Source organism: Micropterus dolomieu, linkage group LG20, assembly GCF_021292245.1.
Source record: "Micropterus dolomieu isolate WLL.071019.BEF.003 ecotype Adirondacks linkage group LG20, ASM2129224v1, whole genome shotgun sequence".
NCBI classification, from domain to species: Eukaryota; Metazoa; Chordata; class Actinopteri; order Centrarchiformes; family Centrarchidae; genus Micropterus; species Micropterus dolomieu.
The window spans coordinates 21,072,939-21,078,629 of record NC_060169.1 but is presented as its reverse complement, the minus strand read 5'-3'; the positions used below and the strand labels follow the sequence as shown (position 1 = coordinate 21,078,629).

General features: G+C 41.7%; 1 long non-coding RNA gene across 1 annotated transcript; it reads right to left on the bottom strand.

Annotated features, from left to right (window-relative positions):
• Positions 1-1,879: 1,879 nt before the first annotated feature.
• LOC123958954 lies at positions 1,880-3,469 on the bottom strand. Its single transcript, XR_006822188.1, has 3 exons — positions 3,390-3,469; positions 2,019-2,072; positions 1,880-1,896 (listed from the first exon to the last, which is right to left on the bottom strand). It is a non-coding gene; the product is annotated as an uncharacterized LOC123958954 (long non-coding RNA).
• Positions 3,470-5,691: the final 2,222 nt, after the last annotated feature.

The window sequence follows — 5,691 nt, the reverse complement described above, 5'->3', positions numbered from 1 at the left end:
ACGCCCTTGTGCATAACTGAACACTGCTTCTCCATGTTTATTTTTGACTCTCGGGACAGAAAGCAGATGACCAGAGAGGTCTGGTTGGTTTATAACGTAGCAGAAGATCAGAAATATGTTTTGGCCCTAAACCATTCAGTGTTTTATTAACCAACAGCAGTATTTAAAATCTATTCCTGATAACCCCCGAGCAGCCACACTTTGTCACCCCAGTAGTGGAAGAGGTCCACCAGCAGCTCAGGAGGTGCTAAACTGGCAAGGCTCCTGGCCGTGATGGGATCACTGGAAGGCTGCTCAAGAACTGTGCTCTGGAGCTCCCTCCTGTTTTGCACTCACTTTTCAAAGAATCACTACTAAATGCAACTGTCCCAACCCTCTGGAAAACATCCACCATCATCCCTGCCCCCTAGAAACCCTGCCCCTCTGAACTGAATCATTACAGACCAGTAACACTCACCTCCATAACAGCAAAATGCCTTGAGAAACTAGTACTGAACATCATCCTCCCAGCTGTTTGCCCACAGCTGGACCCCTACCAGTTTACAGACAAGGCCAAAAGAGGAACAGAGGATGCTGTTGCATGCCTCCTTCACACTCTCCTTCAACATTTGGACTCCCCTGGCCATTATGCCAGGATTCTCTTTGTAGACTTCAGCTCTGCTTTCAATACAATTCAACGCGACACCACGATAACTAAACTCCACCACCTCCATGTGCCACCTCTCCTCATTCGCTGGATTCATAATTTCCAAAGTGACAGATGACATGCAGTGAGGGTGGGAAGCACAAGATCCACCATCATTACTGTCAACACTGGAGCCCCTCAAGGCTGAATTCTCAGTCCCTTTCGCTACACACTGTACACCAATGACTGCCTTAGACCCTCTCCCATTACAAAATCACAAAAAATCTATTGCACACTTTACCCAATGGTGTAAAGACTCAACTCACTCGACTCACTTCTTCCTCAACGTCACCAACAAAAGTAACTCATCCTGGACACACATTGTAAACTCTCCACCCCTCACTGCCCCATCTCCATCAGCCAGCCAGTAGAAATTGTTTACAGCTTAATGTACCTTGGCATCACTATGGACAATAAACGTTTTTTGTCACCACATCACAGACATCCACAGACGCTGTCAACAAAGACTTTTTGCCATACGTAAACTCAGGACTCTCTCCATCAAACCACACAACTGTCTTCCAAACTGTACTGATTTCAGGCATTTTGGTCTTTCTCTGGACACAACAGTAGATATGGAGCAAATCAAGGGCAGTCCACCCTTCAGCCATCTGTGATTGGCAAGCTTTACCAGCCAACCTCGTCACTCTATGATGAGTGTAGAGTCTCGTGCCTCCTGTCGTGGACTTTTGTTTTATCCTCTGAAACAGAGAAGGGAAAATTTGGGCTATGAAAGGATACTCTAATATTTAGGGAGGTTATCTAGTTCTCCTGAAAAGCAACATCTACTTCACAGATGTTAGAATAAGAAAACTACATCTCTCACAAGCACAGGGCACATCATCTCCTTAATTCCTAACATTTTACATATTCCACACCTCAGCCTTTTGGCATATTATCATACTGGGCATTTTGTCCTTCATGTTGAAAAAAATCAATGGTAGCTATAATGAAAAATGAAAAATATATCAACAATATGTAATAATTGGTGTCTTATCATGGCTCGTGAAGGCCATTTGCAAGGGTTTGAGGTCTTCAGATTAACAAGCCTTAACAAGATGTTTAATACTCACGTTTGTGATGTAACAGGGAGTACATTGACAATACACTTGTCAATTGGCTGTGCTTTTTGGAGCCACGAACACTGCCTTACTAATATACTGCCCAGTATGCTGGAAAATGGGTGTGGTTCCTCTTTAACAATAGGTGGCCTTTGAACAAAGAAGAATACATCTCATAACAAGTTTAACATACCTATGCACTTGGCCAACTACCTCTCATGTCCACCCAATGCCCTTTTCTTCACCTATTGCTCATCTGTAAGCTGATTTACCTTCCTCTTTACAGCTTGACGAAGGCGTTGCTTGCTGTATGGGCTATCTGCAGCCTGAAAAGAGAAAAGAATAGAATGGACACTAATTATAATGTTGGATGTATCTACTTCACCAGACATCTGATGCACCCAAAAAATAATCTGTAGGGCTAGTGTACAGAGTTTATTGTTATTTTATAAACCAAATATTTTGCTATTCATAGTATTCTCATGATGTTTTTTGCCTTACAATATGGTTCAGTGCCAGAGCTCAGTGTCCAAGGTTGTCATTTAATAATAAAAACCAACTATTTGATTTCCTGTTGTAACCTTTGGTTTGCAACCATAATGTCTATGATCAAACGTGGCACTTCAAACTACCATCAAAAGTAAAGTGTAACATTACAGCCACAATCTGTGTGTGACAATAATTTATATTTTAATGATGGGTTTTACTCATTTACTGACTCAATGGTGATCAGAGGTGGCCATGGTGTACACAGCTCATACTCAAGTACAAGTAGCCTACAAGTCATTTTCACAGCAGTCTGGAATTTGCCAACGTGATCCTGACAAAATAACCTCACCTCAGCCATTAGGACAGTTAACCAAAGTTAAGACTGCATTAGGAAACTATGCTAGCAACAAAAACAATGTCAAATAGCTTCTGCAGCGCTGTATGACAGTGGGTGCCAGGTAACCATCTCGTTTATGATAGCGTTATGATTATGTTATAATCATTGACCTTAATTGAAGTAATCATCATCATTGTCACTACGGCATGGCACACACCCTAGGGGATTGGCTTTGTGTTGAAAAGTAATGGGGACATTTAAGGGCACAGATTAGGGGTGTGACGAAACACTTAGCCCACGAGATTTGATGATGCAGAAGATTGGGATCATGAGAACGAGAAAAGAATATATTTTAATACTATTTAGAAAATATATTTATTCATGAAATTTAGGATTGGGGGTCTGGGGGAGATTTTGAGCTATAAACATTTAATTTCCTGCATTCTGGAGACATTTTCTGCACCAATTTATGGTGGAAATGTCTTTATTTATATTGAGGTAAACACGAAATTCAGGTGGCAGGTGACAATTCAGAATACAAAATTATAATTGAACATAAAGCATTAATCAGTAGCTTATTTTGTTTTTTTAAGTTACTTTTTTTGGACAACGCAGAGTTTTCTTTATATCTATATTTACATTGCATTGCAGGCTTATTGTGCAAATAAACCTTTCTTGTAGCATTTTCATTTGGTGTTTAACATTTCTTGGTGCAAGTGTTTTTTAGAACATTTTTAACAAATGCTTTTAAAAAGTGATGGGGACAAGATCTGCCATTTGAAATAGGTCCAAACATGATGAGCTACTCCATGCTTACCTCCGCCCTGTCACTCTGCTCCGCTGTCTCATGCCTCCTCCTCTGCCTGGCAGGGGCCATGGCTCTCCTTTACTCCTTCAAGTACCTGTGCGCTACATCGGGTACTGCAGCTGATGTTGAAACTACTGCAGCTCTGGTAGCAAACATATCGGTTATTTTTGCGCATGTGGTGGCAGCCGTCTGAAGATATTTTTTATTTTTGGCCCGCAACACAAGACACAGAGGCCACAGGGGGAGGGGTTGGGGGCCAGTAAGAGCAGATGTGATTGGGCCAGCCCAGTATAGAAAATGACCCAATGGGTCGCTGTCCTCTATGGGCCAGACGTTGGCCCATTTTTAAAAACAGTTAAATAAATAAATAATTTACGTTACACTAGCTCTATAAGTGACGAAGAATAAGGTTTTAAATGTATGCTGTAATGCTTTGGTTTTATTTCATGTTTCCCGTTTAACCGGAAGTTTATTTGAAAGGTCACTATACACATGTAAGAAACGGAAATTAAAAGAGAACGAGGGAAAACAGTGCCGAGGCGGTAACAGTACCTGGAGAGAAAAAGAAAAAGAAGTGTTAAAATGAATGGGGAGGGTAAGATAAAAGTACTTTAGCACCAGACGAGAGTGGCTACAAGGTATGCTTGCTGCTATAGTTTGTGTCTGAGTAAATTGAAGTGTATTTTGTGAAAATTGCTAACTTTCCAGTTATGTGTTAAGCTAATGCATTGCCTTATTTTCTGTCTGTAAATTTCTGTTTAGCTCTTACGTTGGTCTGTACATTGCTCACTAAAGAAAGTTCAATAAAGGACATTAGACCATCAGTCAAGGCTGATCTTTTTTTGACTGGATAGCTACAGGCCCCAAAAGTGCTTCGGCCCACGGGGCATTTGCCCGGTATGCCAAATTATCAGTCCACCCCTGGGTACTGGTACCAACAATTGCTGGTCCACTCTTATACTGTCAAGACTTGGGGCACTTGAATATAACAGAGCCATTGTTAATGTTAACACCTGTGTTACCACCTGTGCTTTATTTCTTTGTCTGCTGTGGAAAAGGCCTGTAGCCAACCACAACTTATTGGCAACTGATTTCTTAAGGATCATTGAGAGAAAGAGAAGGTTAGATATACTGTAGGTCTATAGTTGGCTAAAACTCCTGGATCAAGAGTGTATTTTTAAGATGACGTTTAATTACATCTACTTTAAAGGATTGTGGAACATAGCCTGTTAATAGAGACAGATTGAAAATATCTAATGAAAAAGTGCCAACCAAGGAGAATAATATCTTTAAGGAGCTAGGTTTTGATGGGGATCAAGAAACAGGTTGATGCTTATGTAACCTGAGGGGTGCTAATATTCCCCGAGCTTACAGGTATATCAGGAGGTGTCTAGGTTCCATGAGGAGGCTACACACACCAGGAAACAATAGTACACAATGATACTATTTAACTCACACCAACTTTTAGTTTTAGTGTGGTTGCTGTTCTCCTGCCTGATGTTCTCTTAACTAAAGCAAAACTGGCTATGCACCTTGCAACTGTCACAGTAATATTTGGATTGTACACTTTTAGTGAATCAACGACTGCACCCACAGTAAGAAACAATTACAACAATAAATCAAATCAAAAACAACGCTGAGCGGGTTTTCAAGGTTGAAAGTGAGCTTCTCATTGCTCTCCTCATTTAGGGTGAGGCGGGGAAGACTGCTTGGAGCTCAAAGGCATGACACACTCTGCAGCATAAATCTCACCAATGACAGGTTTTGGCTGTAAGGTAACAGGGATATTGCCGGCAGACTTCCAGGAAATGTTCAAAAGGGCACACTCCAGCATTAACCCACCAGGCTATGAGGAAGGTTCAATTGGTTCAAGGATGAATGAAGTGTAGGGATTTGCCTTGCCTATTCTGACATCTGCCTGGGGGCAATTGAGATAGGGCCCTTCCCATGCAGTTTAACAGAAGATGGTTTACTGTCAGTCCTACCATTGCGGGCCACATGCTGGAGGAGTAGAGCAAAGTTGTCTGACCTCTTTAATAACTTTGGTCCCTCATGTTCTACCGCCCGCTGGTACAGCTGTAGTAGAGCATTAGTACCAACTAACAATGGTGTTCAGGAACAACCTAAGGCTAAGACAGTCAACTCCTCCTCTGTACTAGTAACATCAGGGGAAAGGTTAGACTGGTCTCCACATAGCCATGGTAAGGTACAGGCTGCCCCCAGCACCTTCAAATTCAAGTAAGCAATGAAGGGGTTGGATGGGCAAGGAAGACAAATGTGAGGCATGAAATGTTGAGATAGTTGTTACCTG